The sequence below is a fragment of the Rutidosis leptorrhynchoides genome, chromosome 7 (assembly GCF_046630445.1).
Source record: "Rutidosis leptorrhynchoides isolate AG116_Rl617_1_P2 chromosome 7, CSIRO_AGI_Rlap_v1, whole genome shotgun sequence".
Lineage (NCBI taxonomy): Eukaryota > Viridiplantae > Streptophyta > Magnoliopsida > Asterales > Asteraceae > Rutidosis > Rutidosis leptorrhynchoides.
Window position 1 is genome coordinate 365,518,772 of NC_092339.1, and position 22,404 is coordinate 365,541,175.

The following is a 22,404-nucleotide window of genomic DNA, read 5'->3' on the forward strand; positions in this document are numbered from 1 at the left end:
AAAACTAGCTAATGTAGCCGAAATTACTTTACCGAAAAGAGAGGCGTATATTTTTGATAATATTTGATTGATTAAAGTGGGATAAAAACCAAAAAGATTTTTAATTTTATCTTTACCATGTTTTTAAAATTAATATTATAAATTTTTAAAATCAATATATTTAAGTTTGTAAATAATTTAAACTACTATTTTTAATATAAGTTTGTAAAATTTAAAAATATTACTTATATTTATATGAATTTTTAATTTTATGCATTTTAAATTTAAGTTTGGTGTGAATTTAAAAACAAAAATGTACTTTATTTCATTAAGTTAAAATTTTGATACCTAAAATTCGTCGTAAGTTGAAGACTAGGTCGTTGAACCGAAATTGCTTTACCCGAGGGCGGGACGAGGAATTTTGTTATCATTATTTTTAATCTTATTGATTTAAAGTATGCCAAAAACATTTAAAAAACCCAAAAATCTTTTCTTTTAAAACAATCGCTTTAAAATCGACAAATTTTAAATTTTGTCGAGGGACGGACTAGGTAAACATACCGAAAGTATCTAAAGTAAAAGGAAACAAAATTTTAAAAAATTATGCATTTAAATTGTTTTAATAAATAAAGATTTTATAAAAAAAATAATAAAAATATTATGTATGTTTGTAGTTTATCTCATGTACAAAACAGGGTAAAATAGCGCACTTTCAAAGACTGGCACTAAGTTCAGCAAAAACTATTAATTTTGACGACAAAATAAAAAACAAGTGTGATGTAACAATAGACGGAATGAACAAACGATGTGCACCATTTATCATTCAACACAAACAACAATATGTTTAGAAACTTTGGTAAAATTTAATCATTTTTCTACGCTAATCAACCTCAATAATTTAAATTGTTACTGATTTCTTGCAAATGAGGGTATTTTCAAGATCTTAAGTGTGAGAAGGGGTTAAATTCTTTCGGATTTTTAAAATTTTTGACTTATACACTTGGTTACCATTGAAAATACTAGTAACGCAGTAGTTGTATTAGAATCTAGTACTCTCTGATAATAAAGAACAGCCCTAGTCTTATATACTGACTACCCAATTCTAGTAAAAATTTTCAAAATTTTCAAATAAATGAATTCAAAATCATGTTTATACATATTTATGAACGATAAAACTAGGTGTTAACACCGAAATTATTGTTACCTCGGAAAGGACATAAATTGCGAAATAACCCAAAATGTTAGAATTCATTTAAAATGGAATAGAGGAAAATAAAAAGGCAAAGAAAGGAAAATAGAAGCCAAGTGTGAGAAAAATTTACCAAGTTATTTAGAACATATGTCACATATTTTTGTACAAATAATTGAAGATACTTTTGTTTTGGACAAAATTAACTGTTTTACCCAGTTTATTATAATATAAATAGAATTTATAAGGAAGTAAAGTCTTCCGAGAGAAAAAGACACGCGCTTCTTGATTTAGGTCAGGAAGTTGTCGTTCAGACCAGTTGTAGAGTCTACGAAAAACCTTGAAAAGTTTTCTCGAAAATTAGCTGGAAATCCACGAACCTCAGCATCAAACAGGGTCGCCAAGTGGTCAGACTTATCCTAACCATGAGAGGATCTGTCTCGTACAATGGGGGGACACCGTGCAAATTAGCTTATAAGACTAATGAATCAGATCCCCAGAAAGGATAATCTCCTTAAAGATCAAAAATCAGCTTTTAAGACTGATATTACTCAATCCTTGGGATTGACCTTAAATATTGAGAATTACAAACTCATGGAATTCAATGATATCTAAAATCGAGCTTGAACGAGAAAATATTTTGATCAAAATTACAAACCGATTTGTTTTCTGAAAACCCATTTTTAATGCGTTCATTACCATTGAACGTAAAATCCTAGGAATTCACCTGGAATTCATTAGGTCACCTGAACCAAATCGGGTGTCAACCGTAAGAACGGTGGTTGCATAGCATGGTCGAAGACAGGACCTTGTGCCAGACCTAAAAACTATAGGGTGATCTTTACTATTGCTCCTACAAAGGATAGTAATTGCATCCGACACGTTATAGACCATAATCAAAAGCATGTCACGGGACATTGCCTTAACAGTTGCTTGTTCAACGCTTTCCTTTACAACCGAACGGTAGTTTACCGAAAGGTAATATACAGAGCAAGTATACTGGACGTTTTGCTTTCCTAATACAAGGTTAGCAAGTGGGTGACACAAAACCTCAAGTTTTTGAGCTAAAATTTTCAAATCTGAAACCCACAAAACCCACAAAAACAATTTCGCAAACACTGGTGAAGGGTTATTCCGAAAAACTTATCTAGGGTAAAAGCTAGATTGAATTTTCAAAAGGTCAAATGTTTTCATAAAGATCCAATTTCCTAAAGGATCTAAATTTTCATAGTCATGTGGGACTGTAAACCACAACGTTACTATCATTATTCATACCGCCGTATTAAAATCACTGATGTACAAAGTGTGAAGAATAAAGAAGTGATTCTAGTATTTTTATTTCAAGAATATATTGCTTGAGGACAAGCAACGCTCAAGTGTGGGAATATTTGATAATGCTAAAAACGAACATATATTTCATAGCATTATCCCTCAAGAAAGACAAGCTTTTGGTTGCAATTGTTCTATTTACAAGTGATATTTGTTTAAATAATAAAAGGTGAAGACAAAAGACAGATTCGACGAATTGAAGACGCAAACGACCAAAAAGCTAAAAAGTACAAAGTACAATCCAAGTGGTTCAAATTATTGATGAGAAACGTCTAAAAGTTACAAGAGTACGAGCCGCAAAACGCAAAGTACAAGATATTAAATAGTACGAAAGGACGTTCGAAAATCCGGAACCGGGACCAGAGTCAACTCTCTACGCACGACGCAACGGACTAAAAATTACAAGTCAACTATGCAAATGAATATAATATAATATATAATTAATTCTTAAAATTATATATATATTATATTATATATTAAAACCGTCGGCAAACAAGAAAACAAAGTTATGTGAGCTGTCCCTAGACTCCATGCGATCGCATAGCAAATGCAAAGGAAGCCCATGCGATCGCATGGCCCCAAAAGTCTGGCCACATCTATAAATTTCGCAGTTTTCGGCCGAATATCACACACCTAATTCACTCTCTCTCTCTCACGATATATATATATATATATATATATATATATATATATATATATATATATATATATATATATATATATATATATATATATATATATATATATATATGTATAATTTTAATTTAAGATTAATAATAATAAGGTTATGTTAGCGAATGTTGTAAGTGTGTAAGTCAAAATTCTGTCCGTGTAATGCTACGCTATTATTAATCATTGTAAGTTATGTTCAACCTTTTTAAATTAATGTCTCGTAGCTAAGTTATTATTATGCTTATTTAAATCGAAGTAATCGTGATGTTGGGCTAAATATTAAAGACGGGGTAATTGGGCTTTGGACCATAATTGGGGTTTGGATAAAAGAACGACACTTGTGGAAATTAAACTATGAGCTATTAATGGGCTATATATTAACTAAATGATACCTCGTTAATTTAATATATAGACTTATAATTTGACGTATTTATATATAACCACATACGCTTGACTGGGTACGGTGCACGGGATATCTATAAATACCAATAATTATTCATTTGACCGGACACGGGGATGGATTAATAATCAACAGACTTGTTGAAACAGGGGTGAATTACATACAAGGGTAATTGGTGTAATTGTTAACAAAGTAATAAAACCTTAGATTATATGCAGTCGATAACCTGGTGTATTCATTAAACAAAGTATTAAGACCTTGTTACAGTTCGAATCCCCAATTAGTTGGAATATTTGACTTCGGATATAAGGATAATTTGACGAAGACTCTCGTACTTTATATTTATGACTGATGGACTATTATGGACAAAACCGTATGGACATATTAAATAATCCAGGACAAAGGACAATTAACCCATGATAATAAACTAAAATCAACACGTCAAACATCATGATTACGGAAGTTTAAATAAGCATAATTCCTTTATTTCATATTTTATCGCACTTTTATTTACTGTCAATTTATTTATCGCACTTTTAATTATCACACTTTAATTATCGTTATTTACTTTACACTTTAAATTAAGTTATATTTATTTTTAATATTTTACATTAGGTTTTAATTGCGACTTAAGACATAAAATCGACAAACCGGTCATTAAACGGTAAAACCCCCCTTTTATAATAATAATATTACTTATATATATATATATATATATATATATATATATATATATATATATATATATATATATATATATATATATTTATACAAATATAGTTTCAAAAATATAGCGTTAAACTTGGCTAGTTCCCTGTGGACGAACCGGACTTACTAAAAACTACACTACTGTACGATTAGGTACACTGCCTATAAGTGTTGTAGCAAGGTTTAGGTATATCCACTCTATAAATAAATAAATAACTTGTGTAAAATTGTATCGTATTTAATAGTATTTCGTTGCAAAAATATAACTATTTCGTATACACCTCTACGCACATCAAGTATTTTTGGCGCCGCTGCCGGGGACTTCTTAAATGCCGGAAGCGAAACGCTATAATAAAAAAAAAGATTTTTATTAAATTTTTATTTCTTTTTGTAAAAATACGTTTTAAATATTAAAAATACAAAAATATAAAAAGAAAAACGAAATATATATATTTTTAAGAGTTTGTTTAAAATATATAAAATTATAAAGTTTTTCTATTTCTATTTTAGTTTTTTTTTTAAATTAAGTTTTTATTTATTTTATATAAATAAATTAAAAACAGAAAAAAAATAATCGGGCCACTACACTGTAGTAGCCCAATATCTGGCCTGTATCCACGAACCATGCGATCGCATGGAGTTAACAAAGAAACCTCATGCGATCGCATGAGGTAACCTGACACGCCAGTTCTGATCCTGGTACAGCATTAATTACGGAGTATTATTAATTATTATAATTAACTAACTCTAATTAGGGTTGAATTAGTTAATGTTTAATATTAGTTTTAATTTTATTATTTAAATTGTAATATTAAGTTTATTATAGTTTTAATTAATTATAAAATTAATACTTTTATAAAATAATAATATAAAAATAATATTTTTAAATTTTTTTTTTGTACTTTTATAACTTTAAGTTCTATTTTTATATTTTGTATATTTTTTTAATCGTTAAAGCGTAATTTTATAATTTTTAGTTCATAATTAGTTTTAAAACTAGTATTTTGCCGTAGTTATTTTTATTTCTATATTTTTAGGCTTTACCGTAAAATTCCTTGAGTGCTTTTTCTTTAGACTAAGATTTAGATGCTTTAGTATTTTGCGACGCCTTTTCAAGATTTTAGTGCCTTTTTAAGTTATTGCCGTTTTAGATATAGAATTCCTTTTAAGCTTTAATACCTTTAGACGTAAGTTTTAATTTTTAGTTTTTAGACTTTTAAGTTTCGACGCTGCATTTTATTATTTTTTCGACGTTTTTTTTTCGACCTTTTATTTTTCGACATTTTTCGACGCGCTCTTTTTCTTTCTTATTTCTCGACGCTCTAGTTTTTAGGACATAGAATTTTCTATTTCTTCTCTAAAATTTCTTTAAACTTCAACGAAAAATTATTTTTAGCGGTTAAATTGATAGACATCCAAAATTTTCTGGTTCGTAGTAATAGTTGGATTTGTTAGTGGCGAGTTGTGGGCTTCCGATTTAAAGGGTCCTGGCTACCTGCTGCATCTATTTGCTATTCGAAACGTGGGCAAAATCAGAAAAGTATATATTAATTTGATAACTTATATAATTTTTATCTTTTATAACTAATAGGATATTCAGTGAATGCACCGAGCAAAACGTTCACCACCTTTTATACGTTCACCACATGTAACTCGATCAAGATATCTAGCCAATTATGTCGCCGTTGATTTTTCTTTAGAATCGTCATCTAGTCGACCAAGTACTCCAATTCAAATTTCCGATAATCCATTTTTTGAACCCGATCTCACAATTGAGAATTCGGAGGATATTCAGGGACAATTCAGAGATCCTGAACCACTAATCATTCCTCCTGAACCGCAAATCACTCATCCAGAGATTGTCGAGGAAGAAACCATTAAATCAGAATCCCTTAGTGATTCAGATTCAACAAATTCAATAATGAAAAATCTGGAACCTCTAAGTATGGAAGACCGAATGAGAGCTAAACGCACTGGCCAAGGTCACACAATTACTCAACCAGACATTAATGCGCCAGATTATGAAATCAAAGGACAAATCCTACACATGGTAACTAATCAATGCCAATTTAGTGGTGCACCGAAGGAAGATCCAAACGAACATCTTCGTACCTTTAATAGGATTTGTACTCTATTTAAAATCCGAGAAGTGGGGGATGAACAGATCTATCTCATGTTATTTCCCTGGACTTTAAAGGGAGAAGCCAAAGGTTAGTTAGAATCGTTACCTGAAGGGGCGATTGATACATGGGACGTTTTAGTTGAAAAATTTCTTAAACAATTCTTTTCGGCATCTAAAGCCGTGAGACTTCAAGGAGAAATTGTTACGTTCACGCAGAAGCCAAATGAAACTTTATATGAAGCGTGGAAAAGATTTGGAAAATTGTTAAGAGGATGTCCGCAACATGGTTTAGACACTTATCAAATAATACAACTATTCTACCAAGGATGCGACATCACTACACGCAAAGACATCGACATAGCAGCTGGTGGTTCCATTATGAAGAAAACCGCAACTGAAGCTTACAAAATTATTGATAACACTGCTTCTCACTCACATGAGTGGCATCAAGAAAAAGATATCGTTAGATCATCTAAAGCGGCTAGAGCCGATTCCAGCCATGACTTTGATTCCATTTCCGCAAAGATAGATGCTATCGAGAGACGAATGGAAAAGATGACTAAAGATATTCAATCAATACGAATTAGTTGTGAGCAGTGTGGAGGACCACATTTGAAAAAAGATTGTCTCAGTATTGAACAAACAATGGAACAAAGAGAGAATGTTTCATACATGAACCAAAGGCCTGGAAATAATTATCAAAATAATTATCAACCGCCAAAACCAAACTACAATCAAAACTAGAATTATAATCGAAATATTCCATACAACAACCAACAAGGTCCTAGCAATCAACAAGTATCCAACAATCCTTACAATCAGCAAAGACCTATTTTTCCAATTAAACCACCACAGACCGATGATAAAAAGCCACATTTAGAAGACATGATGTCGAAGCTAGTTGAATCTCAAACGCAATTTTGCACATCTCAGAAACAAACTAATGAACAAAATGCTCAAGTATTTAGAAATTAACAAGCTTCTATTCAAAATCTGGAACAAGAAGTGAGCAACCTAGCAAGGTTAATAGGTGAAAGAAAACTGGGAAGTCTACCTAGCGATACAAATGCTAACCCCCGGAATGAAACAGCTGAAGCTATTACCACAAGAAGTGGTATTACACTTAAACCACCTGAAATACCTGTAATTTCTGATGACTCTATTCCTACTCCACAAGAACCACAATCTGAGCAAGATAAGGAAACAGAACCGGTAGTTGAAAAGGTTAATGAAGATAACAAAGTTAAGGCAAAGCCTTATGTTAAACCATACCAACCACCACTTCCTTACCCGAGTAAAATGAGAAAAGAAAGACTTGAAGCCGAGCAATCCAAATTCTTGGATATGTTTAAACAAATAAATGTAAATCTTCCTTTCATTGATGTGATTTCAGGAATGCCTAGATACGCTAAATTCTTGAAAGATCTAATCACAAATATAAAGAAAATAGAAGAACTCTCGGCTGTTACTATGAATGCTAATTTTTCTGCAGTGTTGTTGAATAAGATACCAGAAAAATTATCAGATCCAGGAAGTTTCATAATTCCATGTTTTCTGGGTAGTCTTAGTTTAATAGAAGCATTGGCAGACTTAGGTGCCAGTATAAATTTAATGCCGTATTCACTATACGATAAACTAGACCTTGGAGAATTGAAACCAACACGAATAAGCATACAACTAGCCTATCGATCAGTAAAATATCCTAGAGGGATAATAGAGAACATGCTAGTTAAAGTTGGTACTTTAGTATTTCCAGTAGATTTTGTTATTCTGGACATGGAAGAAGATTCTCGAGTTCCTCTCATATTAGGAAGACCATTCTTAAACATGGCTAAAGCAATAATAGACGTGTTCGGTAAGAAACTGACCCTAAGTATAGAGGACGAGAGTGTTACCTTTTCTGTGGATAGAGCCATGCAACAACCGCAATCTGCAGATGATACATGTTATTATATTCAAACTATAGATTCACATGCAGAATTGTTAGAAGAATTTCCAGAATTATAAGGAACAGGAGAATGTTCTTTAGGAGAAGGAACTGAACCAATTGATGAAGCTAAAATGTTAGCTACACTTATGGCTAATGGATATGAACCAACAACAGAAGAAATTCAAATGCTAAAAGAGGAAGACAGATATCGATACAAATCATCGATAGAAGAACCACCGACATTAGAGTTAAAGCCACTTCCAAACCATTTGGAATATGCTTATTTACATGGTGAATCTGAATTACCTGTAATAATATCGTCTTCTCTTACGAAAAATGAAAAATCTCAACTCATTTCTGTGCTAAAATCTCATAAACCAGCTATTGCATGGAAAATTCATGACATTAAAGGCATAAGTCCTTCGTATTGCACACATAAAATCCTTATGGAAGAAGGTCATAAAACGTATGTGCAACGCCAACGAAGACTAAATCCTAATATACAAGATGTTGTTAAGAAAGAAATTATTAAACTGCTAGATGCAGGTTTAATTTATCCAATCTCTGATAGTCCATGGGTAAGCCCAGTTCAATGCGTACCTAAGAAGGGTGGCATGACTGTCATCACAAATGAGAAAAATGAGCTTATTCCTACTTGGACTGTAACAGGATGGTGTGTTTGTATTGATTATAGAAAATTAAATGACGCCACCAGAAAAGATCACTTTCCCTTACCTTTCATTGATCAAATGTTGGAAAGATTAGCCGGAAATAGTTACTATTGTTTTCTTGACGGTTTTTTCGGATATTTTCAAATTCCAATAGCACCCGAGGACCAAGGGAAAACCACGTTCACGTGCCCTTATGGTACTTTTGCTTACAAACGCATGCCATTTGGACTTTGCAACGCCCCTGCAACCTTTCAAAGGTGCATGATGGCGATTTTTCACGACATGATAGAAGAATGCATGGAAGTTTTCATGGATGACTTTTCAGTATTCGGTGATACTTTTGAAACATGTCTAGTCAATCTTGAACGAATGCTTATTAGATGCGAACAATCAAATCTAGTACTTAATTGGGAGAAATGCCATTTCATGGTTAAACAAGGCATCGTTCTTGGTCATAAAATTTCAAAGGAAGGAATTGAAGTGGATAGAACTAAAGTAGATGTAATTGCTAAACTTCCACATCCCATCAATGTTAGTGGAGTTAGGAGTTTTCTAGGGCATGCCGGTTTTTACCGACGTTTCATAAAAGATTTTTCTAAAATTGCCACTCCTATGAATAAATTCCTAGAAAAGGATGCTCCATTCATCTTTTCAGATGAATGCATCAAATCTTTTAATATTCTTAAAGAAAAACTCACGAATGCGCCGATCATGATAACTCCAAATTGGAATCTACCATTTGAACTCGTGTGCGATGCAAGTGATTTTGCAATGGGAGCCGTTTTAGGACAAAGAATTGAAAAACGATTTCAACCTATTAATTAAGCTAGTAAGACGTTACAAGGAGCACAAACGAATTACACAACTACTGAAAAAGAACTCCTTGCTATTGTCTTTGCTTTTGACAAATTTCGTTCATATCTCGTTCTAGCTAAAACGGTGGTCTATACCGACCATTCTGCTCTTAGATACCTATTTTCAAAACAAGATGCCAAACCACGATTAATCCGTTGGATCTTACTCTTACAAGAGTTCGATATTGAGATCCGAGATAAAAAGGGAGCAGAGAATCTCGCCGCTGATCATCTTTCTCGTCTTGAGAATTCCGAATTAGAAGTTCTAAATGAATCGGCTATACAAGATAACTTTCCTGATGAATATCTTTTGAAGATCGATTATAATGAAATTCCATGATTTGCAGACTATGCAAACTATTTAGTATGTGGATTCCTTGAAAAAGGGTTGTCGTACCAAAAATGAAAGAAATTCTTTAGTGATATAAAACACTATTTCTGGAAAGATCCACATTTGTTTAAAAGTTGTCCCGATGGAATAATCCGTCGATGTGTATTCGGGGATGAAGCTAGTCAAATCTTAAACCATTGTCACACAGGACCAACGGGAGGGCATTATGGGCCTCAACTCACAGCAAGAAAAGTTTACGACGCTGGATTCTATTGGCCTACAATTTTCAAAGACGCACACCTTCTTTGTAAATCCTGTGATGCATGTCAAAGGGCCGAAAAAATAAGTCAACATGATGAAATGCCACAAAATATCATTCAAGTATGTGAAGTATTTGACGTTTGGGGTATTGACTTTATGGGTCCATTTCCAAAATCTCATAATAATCTCTACATTCTCGTTGCCATTGATTATGTATCTAAATGGGCGGAAGCACAAGCTCTTCCAACTAATGATGCACGAGTTGTAGTCAACTTCTTAAAACGTCTTTTTGCAAGGTTCGGAACACCGAAAGCTTTAATAAGTGATCGGGGTACTCATTTTTGTAATAATCAACTTGAGAAAGTTCTCAAAAGATATGGAGTAACTCATAAAATCTCAACCGCGTATCATCCACAAACAAGTGGACAAGTTGAAAATACCAACCGAGCATTAAAACGTATTCTAGAGAAAACCGTAGGATCAAATCCGAAGGAATGGTCCATGAAATTGGAGGATGTACTCTGGGCTTTTAGAACAGCCTACAAAACTCCAATTGGTACCACACCTTTTAGACTCGTTTACGGAAAAGCACGTCATCTTCCAGTAGAAATTGAGCACAAAGCATTTTGGTCTTTGAAGACATGTAATCTTGATTTACATGAAGCTGGACATCTACGGTTAAGACAATTAAACGAATTAGAAGAATTAAGACATGAAGCATACGAAAATTCGTTAATCTATAAGGAAAGAACGAAGAAATGGCATGATAAAAGAATCAGAAGTTCAAAAGAATTTAAAGAAGGAGACATAGTTCTTCTTTTCAATTCACGATTCAAGCTATTTCCTGGAAAATTGAAATCAAGATGGTCTGGACCATTCATAGTCAAAAGAGTTTTCCCATATGGAACAATAGAGTTAATAAATTCAAATGGGACTGAATTTAAAGTTAATGGTGTAGTGACCCGAACTTTTCCATGTTTATATATATTAATTGAGATTGATATTTACATGATTAACTGTTTCCAACATGTTAAGCAGTCAAACTTGTTAAGACTTGATTAATTGAAATATGTTTCATATAGACAATTGACCACCCAAGTTGACCGGTGATTCACGAACGTTAAAACTTGTAAAAACTATATGATGACATATATATATGGATATATATATATATATAGTTAACATGATACTATGATAAGTAAACATATCATTAAGTATATTAACAATGAACTACATATGTAAAAAAAGACGACTAACTTAATGATTTTTAAACGAGACATATATGTAACGATTATCGTTGTAAAGACATTTAATGTATATATATCATATTAAGAGATATTCATACATGATAATATCATGATAATATAATAATTTAAAATCTCATTTGATATTATAAACATTGGGTTAACAACATTTAACAAGATCGTTAACCTAAAGGTTTCAAAACAACACTTACATGTAACGACTAACGATGACTTAACGACTCAGTTAAAATGTATATACATGTAGTATTTTAATATGTATTTATACACTTTTGAAAGACTTCAATACACTTATCAAAATACTTCTACTTAACAAAAATGCTTACAATTACATCCTCGTTCAGTTTCATCAACAATTCTACTCGTATGCACCCGTATTCGTACTCGTACAATACACAGCTTTTAGAAGTATGTACTATTGGTATATACACTCCAATGATCAGCTCTTAGCAGCCCATGTGAGTCACCTAACACATGTGGGAACCATCATTTGGAAACTAGCATGAAATATCTCATAAAATTACAAAAATATGAGTAATCATTCATGACTTATTTACATGAAAACAAAATTACATATCCTTTATATCTAATCCATACACCAACGACCAAAAACACCTACAAACACTTTCATTCTTCAATTCTCTTCATCTAATTGATCTCTCTCAAGTTCTATCTTCAAGTTCTAAGTGTTCTTCATATATTCTACAAGTTCTAGTTACATAAAATCAAGAATACTTTCAAGTTTGCTAGCTCACTTCCAATCTTGTAAGGTGATCTTCCAACCTCAAGAAATCTTTGTTTCTTACAGTAGGTTATCATTCTAATACAAGGTAATAATCATATTCAAACTTTGGTTCAATTTCTATAACTATAACAATCTTATTTCAAGTGATGATCTTACTTGAACTTGTTTTCGTGTCATGATTCTGCTTCAAGAACTTCGAGCCATCCAAGGATCTGTTGAAGCTAGATCCATTTTTCTCTTTTCCAATAGGTTTATCCAAGGAACTTAAGGTAGTAATGATGTTCTCATTCGATTCATACATATAAAGCTATCTTATTCGATGGTTTAAACTTGTAATCACTAGAACATAGTTTAGTTAATTCTAAACTTGTTCGCAAACAAAAGTTAATCCTTCTAACTTGACTTTTAAAATCAACTAAACACATGTTCTATATCTATATGATATGCTAACTTAATGATTTAAAACCTGGAGACACGAAAAACACCGTAAAACCGGATTTACGCCGTCGTAGTAACACCGCGGGCTGTTTTGGGTTAGTTAATTAAAAACTATGATAAACTTTGATTTAAAAGTTGTTATTCTGAGAAAATGATTTTTATTATGAATATGAAACTATATCCAAAAATTATGGTTAAACTCAAAGTGGAAGTATGTTTTCTAAAATGGTCATCTAGACGTCGTTCTTTCGACTAAAATGACTACCTTTACAAAAATGACTTGTAACTTATTTTTTTGACTATAAACCTATAATTTTTCTGTTTATATTCATAAAATAGAGTTCAATATGAAACCATAGCAATTTGATTCACTCAAAATAGATTTAAAATGAAGAAGTTATGGGTAAAACAAGATTGGATAATTTTTCTCATTTTAGCTACGTGAAAATTGGTAACAAATCTATTCCAACCATAACTTAATCAACTTGTATTGTATATTATGTAATCTTGAGATACCATAGACACGCATACAATATTTCGACCTATCATGTCGACACATCTATATATATTTCGGAACAACCATAGACACTCTATATGTGAATGTTGGAGTTAGCTATACAGGGTTGAGGTTGATTCCAAAATATATATAGTTTGAGTTGTGATCAATACTGAGATACGTATACACTGGGTCGTGGATTGATTCAAGATAATATTTATCGATTTATTTCTGTACAGCTAACTGTGGACAACTAGTTGTAGGTTACTAACGAGGACAGCTGACTTAATAAACTTAAAACATCAAAATATATTAAAAGTGTTGTAAATATATTTTGAACATACTTTGATATATATGTATATATTGTTATAGGTTCGTGAATCAACCAGTGGCCAAGTCTTACTTCCCGACGAAGTAAAAATCTGTGAAAGTGAGTTATAGTCCCACTTTTAAAATCTAATATTTTTGGGATGAGAATACATGCAGGTTTTATAAATGATTTACAAAATAGACACAAGTACGTGAAACTACATTCTATGGTTGATTTATCGAAATCGAATATGCCCCTTTTTATTAAGTCTGGTAATCTAAGAATTAGGGAACAGACACCCTAATTGACGCGAATCCTAAAGATAGATCTATTGGGCTTAACAAACCCCATCCAAAGTACTGGATGCTTTAGTACTTCGAAATTTATATCATATCCGAAGGGTGTCCCGGAATGATGGGGATATTCTTATATATGCATCTTGTTAATGTCGGTTACCAGGTGTTCACCATATGAATGATTTTTATCTCTATGTATGGGATGTGTATTGAAATATGAAATCTTGTGATCTATTATTATGATTTGATATATATAGGTTAAACCTATAACTCACCAACATTTTTGTTGACGTTTTAAGCATGTTTATTCTCAGGTGATTATTAAGAGCTTCCGCTGTCGCATACTTAAATAAGGACGAGATTTGGAGTCCATGCTTGTATGATATTGTGTAAAACTGCATTCAAGAAACTTATTTTGTTGTAACATATTTGTATTGTAAACCATTATGTAATGGTCGTGTGTAAACGGGATATTTTAGATTATCATTATTTGATCATCTACGTAAAGTTTTTTAAACCTTTATTGATGAAATAAAGGTTATGGTTTGTTTTAAAATGAATGCAATCTTTGAAAAACGTCTCATATAGAGGTCAAAACCTCGCAACAAAATCAATTAATATGGAACGTTTTTAATCAATAAGAACGGGACATTTCAGTTGGTATCCGAGCGTTGGTCTTAGAGAACCAGAATTTTGCATTAGTGTGTCTTATCGAGTTTGTTAGGATGCATTAGTGAGTCTGGACTTCGACCGTGTTTACTTGAAAAATGATTGCTTAACAAATTTTATTGGAAACTATATATTTTTAACATGTGAATATTATGTGATATATTAATCTCTTAACGCGTTTGATATTATGTGATAGATGTCTACCTCTAGAACAAGCCTCATTGACTCACCTAATAATAATGAAGAGTCAAATGTAAATTGGAATGATTCGTGGACTGATTCACAAGTTCCCGAAGAGGAACCGGAAGAAGAGTCGGAACCGGAAGAAGAATCGGAACCGGAAGAAGAATCGGAACCGATGAAGAAATAGAACCGGTGGGGGAAATAATAAAACGGTTAAGTAAAAGAAAATCCTCAACCAACCGACCAAGGTTAATTATGGTCAATGGTGTTTCCGCCAAGGAAGCAAAATATTGGGAGGATTACCAATTCTCCGATGAATCGGATTCCGACGAGAATTCCGATGATGTTATAGAAATTACCCCAACTGAATTTAAAAAGGCAAAAGAAAATAATAAGAGAAAGGGCATAAAAATAGAAAAATCTAATTCCAACCCCGATGAACTTTATATGTATCGTCAACCTCCGAAGTCCTTAAGTTGTAACAATGACCCGGGAACCTCTAAACCACCAGGTTTTTCTAAATCAATGTGGAAAACGACGGCTCGTATTAGGGGAACATCATATATCCCTAGAAACTTGGCAAAACGAACCAAAACCGAAGAAGAAGAAACAAGCGAGTCGGAATAAGATAGTTGTATTCGTGTGGTGTAATATATGTAATATAGTGTGCTTATGCTTTATGATATATGTAAAAATTGCTTGTATTAATAAGTATTTTTTTTATGAATCTAACTCTTGTCTATTTTACAGTATAAAAACACAAAATGGATAGACAACCCAATATTTTAAGAGACCTACCCGGAGACATGATTGATGAAATCTTGTCTAGAGTCGGTCAGAATTCTTCGGCACAATTATTTAAGGCGAGATCAGTTTGTAAGACATTCGAAGAACGTTCCAAGAATGCCTTGGTTTATAAAAGGCTTTCGTTCGAAAGATGGGGGATATCACATTGGGAAATCCATAAGTTACGATGTGTTTACTTTGACGCATATATTGCGGGGAACCCAAATGCTATTTTACGCAATGGGTTAAGAAATTATTTTGACTCAATAAATCCGAATATTGGACTTCGTGATTTAGAAAAAGCGGCTAACATGCAACATAAATAAGCATGTTATGCTTACGGATTAGTAATGTTCGCTTCTCACCAAAGTGAGAACAAGAACATCGGGCTACAACTATTAAACAAAACGTTCTCACAAGTGACGGAGTCGGTAATTGGGGTAAGAAATGAGGTTTTTAGATTGTTACAGGACTGTTGGACATTACGTAACCCTCGTCCCTTTGACGATGTTACAACACGATGTCTTATCAACGGCCATAACGGTTATGTTCCACAAGACCAAGGATGGGAAGTAATCCTAGTAAAACCAGAATGCATGACTTGTTTCTGGACGTATGAATTACGTGTCTTTATTGCCTTTGCTGAACGACTTGTGTACTAGCTAGAATTATCTTCACAACCATCTTGTATCAAATTTATTGTGTGCTATATTTCATGCTATATGTAAAATAAGCGGTATTGTAAGTTTGTAAAATATTGTGTAAAAGTTTGAACGCGAAATATTATTATAATCAGTTTTTCATATAGAATTGTAGTAGTTGAATTGTATATTAGCTACTAAGTATGAACTTAACGGGTAGGTACTACCCGAATTTAAACTTATAAAACGCTAATATGAAGAAAAAGCTTTTATAAATGAGTTCATATTATGCTACGAAATACTATTAACTACTCTTAATATTCTGTATGATTAACTTGTTCCATTTGACTATTTTGAAGGAAATGGCACCGACTACTCGACACACCATGAATATGAATGAAGAGGAATTCCGTAATTTTCTAGCTTCAAACATAGCCGCAGTACAGGCTGCGCTACATACCAACAATAACCTTGGATCTAGCAGTACAGGAAATCGTGTAGGATGCACCTACAAAGAATTCACTGCCTGCAAACCTTTGGAATTTGATGGAACCGAAGGACCGATCGGATTGAAACGGTGGACCGAGAAGGTCGAATCGGTGTTTGCCATAAGTCAGTGTACTGAAGAGGACAAAGTGAAGTACGCTACGCATACCTTCACAGGTTCTGCGTTAACATGGTGGAATACCTATCTAGAGCAAGTGGGACAAGACGATGCGTACGCACTACCGTGGTCAGCATTCAAGCACTTGATGAACGAGAAATACCGTCCCAGAACCAAGGTCAATAAGCTCAAGACAGAACTTAGAGGGTTACTGAAAGGACCCGTTCATATGCATTATAAACGATTCACAATAGTTGATTACATCGCAAGGTATTTGACCTCTATATGATACGTTTTACAAACATTGCATTCGTTTTTAAAAGACAAACTTTCTTTACATCAAAAATTGACGGCATGCATACTATTTCATATTACATCCAACTATAATTGACTTAATATTAATCTTGAAGAACTCAACGACTCGAATGCAACGTCTTTCAAAGTATGTCTTGAATGACTCCAAGTAATATCCTTAAAATGAGCTAATGCACAGCGGAAGAATTCTTTAATACCTGAGAATAAACATGCTTTAAAGTGTCAACCAAAAGGTTGGTGAGTTCATTAGTTTATCATTATCCATCATTTCCGTAATAGTAATAGACCACAAGATTTCAGTTTCTATAAATATCCGTACACTCGCAAGTGTATAAAAGTATTCTATAAGTTGTAGGCACCCGGTAACAAGCTTTAACGTTCATGTTTTACCCTCTGAAGTACACCAGATCAGGTGTGTTTAAAATAACCTCGAAGTACTAAAGCATCCCATAGTCAGGATGGGGTTTGTCAGACCCAATAGATCTATCTTTAGGATTCGCGCCTACCGTACATAGACAAGTAGTTTAATGTTACCAAGCTAAGGGTATATTTCTGGTTTAAACCCACATAGAATTAGTTTTAGTACTTGTGCCTATTTCGTAAAACATTTATAAATCAGCGCATGTATTCTCAGCCCAAAAATATATATAAAAAGGGAGCAAATGAAACTCATAATACTGTATTTCGTAGCAATTATGTATATGACGGCACTGAACAAGTGCAGTGTTTGTCTCGGATTCACGAACCTATATTAAGTATATATATTTATATGTTGGTCAACATCTGTCTAACAATTTAGGTCAAGTCGTAGTGTATCACAATCCTAATGCTCGAGACCGACATGCAAAAGTCAACAAAAGTCAACTTGACCCAAAATGACTTCCAAAATCTATACATGTTTATTATATAACTTATATATAGTAGTTTTATATATTTAAATATATTTATCAGATCTTATTATACTAAATAATACAAGTCATTTATTAATAAATAAAAATTTATATTAAAATTCATATATGATAAAAATATACTTTTATATATCTCAAATAATAAAATTTATAAAATTCACTTAATATCATAAAAATATAGTGGTATGTATTATTAATGTAATTACATTACGTGTGGTAAAAATATCTTTGTACGCATATTTATTTGATAAAATAATATTGATAATAATAATAATGATAAAAATAATAAAATGATAGTTTCAATAAAAATATTAATTTTTAGTAATAAAGATAATTTTAATAATAACATGAACTGATAACAGTTATAATAATCGTTTTAATATTAAAATTAATGATAATTCAGTTGACCATATCTTTTAATCCGTTCATCGAAACCACACGATTTCTAAATGAAAAGTTATTAATTTTTTTTTCAGATTTTCAACGACATGCATATCATATAACTTATCTCAGTAGCATATGTATCAAATTCGTGATTTATCATAGACTATTTAACGAAGAAACTAAGCATACAAACATGCATAATCATATATACTCGAGCACTAGTCAGGGATACACTATTAATATATAAAAGATAAGATATGAATGCTCACGTATCAATATTGTGATTCAATATTGCAGGAAAGTACGTAGACGCAACGAAAATGATAAACGTTAGGTTGACCTCACGAGCAATACCCTCGATCAATACCCATAACCTTCATAGCTATAACCCATAATTTCCTTAGCTCTATCCCATTTGAAAACTTATTTTGAAATCGTCTGAATATAACTCCGTCGTAGTATTTTATGTATACTAATAATATCTTGAAATAATACTAAGTAAATATATATATATATATATATATATATATATATATATATATATATATATATATATATATGTAATTCGATTGAGAGAGTTTAGAGAAATATATTTTCAAGTTTCTATGAAATAATGAAACCTATTGAATTCTATTTATAATAGATTTTTGAATTATTAAAGTGAATTATTAAAGTATGAATTATTAAAGTGAATTATTAAAGTATGAATTATTAAAGTAAATTATTAAAGTATGAATTATTAAAGTGAATTATTAAAGTATGAATTATTAAAGTGAATTATTAAAGTATAAATTATTAAAGTGAATTATTAAAGTGAATTATTAAAGTTAAAGTAAAGTAAAAGTAAAGTAAAAGTAAAGTAAAGGTAAAGTTAAAGTATAGTAAAAGTATAAAACTATGTACGTATAATACGCGTATAAATATATTTAATATTAATTTAAATCGTTATATCATAAAACATTTTAGAAAAGTAGAATTATATATATTCATAATAGGTTTCAAGTTTTTAAATTACAGTATGTTGGTGAAGCATGGGATAAAGTCCGAAGATTTAATAAACGTATGAAATCGTCTTAATGAAAAATGTCGAGTTACTTAACTTGTCGATATCCAACATCTAAGTTATTTTTTGAAAGGCAATGTTAGTGGTTAGAGTTAATTCACGAAAATCCCCCCCCCCCCCCCGAGACTCGAACCCTTGGTCTCCTTGAACACCATGTTAACATGGTGACCAATGAGGCAAAGCCCCATTGGCAACATCTAAGTTATTTACACTCCACATTCTTACTTATAGATCACTTTACCATTTTCCGAATATTGTCAAAAAGAATAGATTTCTTAAATCACAGTGGACCTCATAACATTGGCCCATAATCATATCATCATGTATCTGATAATTCAATCATTTGATATTATCTCTTAATTCTGTCGATAAATATATCGAAACAAATACGTTCATGTAAAGTATCATATATATCAAATACTTTGTTAATGTTTTCAGTTATTATATATTATATATACATATCTATATACACATAATTGTTCGTGAATCGTCAAACACGGTCAAAGGGTAATTGATTACATGAATGTAGTTCCAAACTTTTTGAGATTCAACATTACAAATTCTGCTTATCGTGTCGGAAACATATAAAGGTTAGGTTTAAATTTGGTCGGAAATTTTCGGGTCGTCACAGTACCTACCCGTTAAAGAAATTTCGTCCCGAAATTTGATCGAGGTCGTCATGGCTAACTTTAAAAATGTTTTCATGACGAATATGAGTTGATAAATAGAGTTTTATCATCATTGAGTAATATAGATAAAACAATTTGATTACGCGAATAGTATAAGTGAAGCTATCGCAAGAGAATGAAATGAGTAAACGTATATTCGTTTTAACCGATGACGTAGTTATGATTGATTTCCGGAATTCATGAAATTTAAGGAAAATCTTTGCTATAAGATTTGGTTCTTCGGCGATTAAGGAAATCATGATCTTATTTGATTAAATGCGATAATCTGTCTCGATTTCTCTGTCTGATATTTTACTATAATTCCACCCCCTTCGTTTCTTTATTTCCACAGCTCACACCTTCTAGTCTTTCTCCCCAATTCATACTTTAAAGCATTCGTTAATATGCTTCATCCAGTATTGATTCTTGATATACTTTTAACTTTCATATCTGTCATTCTTCTTTTTCATCTACCACCGGAGGAAGTTATTTTCTTCTACCATTACCTTGGGGTTATTGTGTTTTTCATTCTCCCGTGTCTTTATATTGCTATACGCATTTATATACACGGTTTGTAATTTCGGGGTTGTTATCAGGCTTTATATTCTCCATTATATTTCGGAGCTTCATGCTTTCATTTTCTCTTCCCGATCTTAAGTCAAGCGGATAATAGTCCAGAATTCGTAGATATGAATTTTTGGATGAACATAGTTAATGTTCCAAGAAGAAAATCGTAATGGCAAGATCTTGATTTGGCAAATTACCAGAATATCTGAAAATATAGAGCTATCAAGATGATATGTTCTTAATATGTTTGAAAATTGGGTAGAATGTAAGAGTCGTGTAAACAGTACATGATGACGGTATGTTCTGTGAATCATCACGTTCCATTAGAAACTCAGCATGACTTAATGTAATATAATCACGTTGATCAAGTGTCATTATATTATACTAACTCATGCTTCAGTTCCCAACACTACTTCAAAAACATTCCTATTTTAAATTCAAATTTTTTTTTTTTAATTTAGAAACTAACACAATTTCTTTTTATGTTGTAACGCAGATATTGCGAAGAGATAAAAGATATCGGATAAGAATAGTTGTGAAAATATCTTCAGGAATATCGAAGATATTATAATAAAAGATACGATAATATGGATGATGAAGAAGATTTGTCTGTGAAGGTTTAGAATAAGAAGTAAGGTGTTTGCTAACGATTTCAGTAGACACTGAATCATTTGGATCCTTTGAAGGCAGGTTTAGTCTTTGTGATTTGTCCACAGCCTCCTTCATGGTCTGCTCAATCCGTTTTCCAGTTTCAAACCTTCTCTTTTTCTCATCTTTACCACCATACTATTCTTTATCATCAAACTTTTGACTGTTAAAGTTGTTTACAGTTTTTGCTGCTTCATCAGCATTTTTCCAATTTCGGAGAACTAGTTCATAGTTTGGGATGTTTTTCAGAAAATTCACATTCGAAGTATGTAAGTCTAGGAGATAGACGTTATATGTATAACTTTTGACGTAAAATTGTCGCGAAATTCAAAATACTGATTGCTAATTCCCAGTAGTTGGTGTGACAATTATTGTTACAGGATGTAGGTGAGTACATGATGGGGTTTTAATGAATAAGTATAGTGGCTTTTCGGAGAGGCTTAAGTCGAAGGTTAATGAAGTTGTTGATAAGTTTACTGCTAATGTGGCGAGATATGAAAGGTTCCCCGGTAACAATGATGAAGGGGTAATTGTTATAATAAGGTTTATTCGTATAAACAAATGAAGGTGATTTGCTGGAGCTGTGACAAAACTGTCTATTTTGGAAAGAGATTGAAAAATTATATTTGGTAATAAATATCAAAGGATCTGACACGGATACGTGTTAAACTATAACTTTGGTTTCGAGAGCTTTTCAGATGCATGACAGTGGGTAATATGTGGTTGGATCATCATCTCGCATGTCTTTAGGAATTTTGAAGTGTTTGAACACATATTGTAATTGTTAATATACATATGATGTTCTAAGATTTTGAATGATACAAATATTTTTGTGAGTTCCATGAATAGAAATGAGGTTCTAGGACAGTTTTGAAGTCAAAGTATAGTTTTGAAAGATGTAGGAATCTAAGAGTGATGATTTCGGTTATATCTTGAATCGAATTCTGAGATTTCAAAATCAGAATATGTAATTAG

The 22,404-nt window shown here is 32.1% G+C and overlaps 1 non-coding gene across 1 annotated transcript; it reads right to left on the bottom strand.

Annotated features, from left to right (window-relative positions):
* Positions 1-6,582: 6,582 nt before the first annotated feature.
* Positions 6,583-6,689, bottom strand: LOC139860896 (small nucleolar RNA R71). The gene has a single exon (XR_011763522.1). It is a non-coding gene; the product is annotated as a small nucleolar RNA R71 (small nucleolar RNA).
* Between the last annotated feature and the right edge of the window lie 15,715 nt (positions 6,690-22,404).